The sequence below is a fragment of the Chinchilla lanigera genome, unplaced genomic scaffold (genome assembly GCF_000276665.1).
Source record: "Chinchilla lanigera isolate Chin_1 unplaced genomic scaffold, ChiLan1.0 scaffold00040, whole genome shotgun sequence".
Lineage (NCBI taxonomy): Eukaryota > Metazoa > Chordata > Mammalia > Rodentia > Chinchillidae > Chinchilla > Chinchilla lanigera.
This window is the reverse complement of record NW_004955441.1, coordinates 709369-711703: the sequence shown is the minus strand read 5'-3', so window position 1 is coordinate 711703 and position 2335 is coordinate 709369. Positions and strand designations below refer to the sequence as shown.

General features: G+C 42.9%; 1 pseudogene; it reads left to right on the top strand.

Annotated features, from left to right (window-relative positions):
• Positions 1 to 1900: 1900 nt before the first annotated feature.
• The window catches only part of LOC102009655, a 14785-nt pseudogene continuing 14350 nt past the window's right edge, over positions 1901 to 2335 (top strand).

Below are 2335 nucleotides of genomic sequence, written 5' to 3'. Positions count from 1 at the left end.
CTTACAGTCCACTAGGGGAAAAGGGGTTATGTCAGGGCTATGACCATCACTGGCACCTTTTCTCTAATCTATTTTTAGAACTGTTATTCTCTATTAACCACTAGAAGCAAACCTATTACATACCTACATATTCCAGGTTAAAAATGCAGCATCCTCTCCTCAATCATCTGGGCAGGTTATACACATAGGCCCCTATACAACTTCTGCCAATTATTATTAATAAACCTAAATTCTCATATGCAAAATATTTCAAAATCTAAAAAAAATTTAAAAAAAAAAAACTTAAAAAAAAAAATTTCAAAATCAAGCTGAAGTCTGGTGTAGTGGTGCAAGCCTGTAATTCCAGCACTCCGGAGGCTGAGGCAGGAGAATCGTTGCAAGTTCAAGGCCAGCCTGGGATAGATATATATGGCAAGTTCAAGGTCAACCCAGACTACATAGCAAGACTCTGTCTCAAAAATAAAAAACAAAAAAATTATTAAAAATAAATTTAAAAATGATTTAAAATGTATCTTACTTTTTAGAGGTTTTTTTTTTTTTTTTTCTTCCTTAAATCCTTTTATTCTGTTAACTCTAAACAGGGAGGTGGTACTTGGGATTGAGCACTGAGCCCCATGTATGCAGGGCAAGGCCTCTCTCAGCCACTAGGATACATCCCCACACCTCGCCCAGACTCTTTTTTTGAGACAGGTCTTGCTAAGTTGCCCAGGCTGGCCTTGACTTTAAGGTCCTTCAGCCTTAGCCTCCCAAGTACCTGCAATTGTAAGCGCGCGCCACCATGCCCAGGTCCTCTGTTTATTTTAAATCACACAGTTCTCGTGCATGGGCATCTACAATCATATCAATCCTTTTCTAATTAACAGATGCCCCCAACGTATCTCAACCAAGTTATCCGCACACAGTGCTACGTTTTATGCGTCTAACTGCACATACATAAGACATACCTAAAACCTGCCTCTTTAGTAACCTACCCCCCAAGTGTTTTCTTCCTTTCCATAAACAGGCACATCAACATACAATCATTTTAACAAACCCTCACACATACAACTGTTCCCAAACATGGCCTCCAAACGCAAAACCACCCCCAGGAAGTGTCCTTCTGTCTGAAACACTTCAAGATATCTGTGCTACGACTTTGTGTGGAAATCCCAGTGCACTGTACTATGATACATACCACTTTTCTTCAGTTAAAAAGCACGAATGTTAGACATTTTACTAACAAATACAGACATGTATGACAATGATGAAATCAAATTAAGACTATGTAAGGGAAAGGGAAAGAGATGAGAGAAGGGAGAGTTAGAAGAACACAACCCAGGAGACAGGGAAGACTTCTACTCTGTAATGTTTTATTCTCAGGCTGAGTAATTATACTTTCTTTCTTTTCATATGTGAAATATTTTAAGAGATTAAAAAAAATCCAATTACCATCACTCCCTCATAGTAAGTTACGTTCAAGTGCAGCAACTTGATCATTGGTACATCCTGAACAACCTTCCGGTCATTTACCAAGAAAATAAAAAAACAAGCCTACTATCCAAAACTTTCTCTTAAACCTACCACCCCTTAGATATATTCCGGGTTCATATTCTGTAAGTATACACGTGCTAATCCTTTTCCAAGTCTCACACCAATAAAAATTAACGTCTCTAATTTCATCTTTGTACCCCTAAATTACCATTCATGCTTATAAATGCCACATTACTCACCCAGTAAACTTTTCCTTATCTATGTTAAAGCACAACTAAATGGGTAGACCACGTTAGCTATCTCCATTCCACTCAACGCAGCTGTACACCCTAAATCTCTGTTCATGAGTCTCAACTCACGAATTTTTCAATCTTAATCTCTAACACCTAAATTAAGCCACTCATTTAACCACAAATGTCATCTCCACCAAATGCAACCTGGCCAAGGCAATTCCAAAACACTCCAGCTGTCCACCGAGCGTTCACCTCGAGCTGTCTCCGTCCTAACCGTGGGCCAACTTTTACACCACCCAGTGGTCTCCGGCTGGGGAGACTCAGACGTAACCTCCAAATCCCAATTTTTGGCTTGCTGCGGTAACACAAGTTGAGACGACCTGGAGTTTCACCTAACTACAAATCGAAGAGAGCCAGTATTTCGTACACCGCAGGTCCCGAGCTGCTCGGCCGTCGCGGGTGGGAAGGTGCAAGCCGGGAGCCCCGACCTAGGACACAGTCCACGTTCTCCCGCCGCTCGGGCCGCGCCGCACAGCCGGGGCCGAGCAGCCCGGGCGCACGGAGGGGGCGAGGGATGCTCCCGAGACCGGGGGCCGGGAGGCCCTGGAGGTGGAGGAGCGGTGGGTGGATGG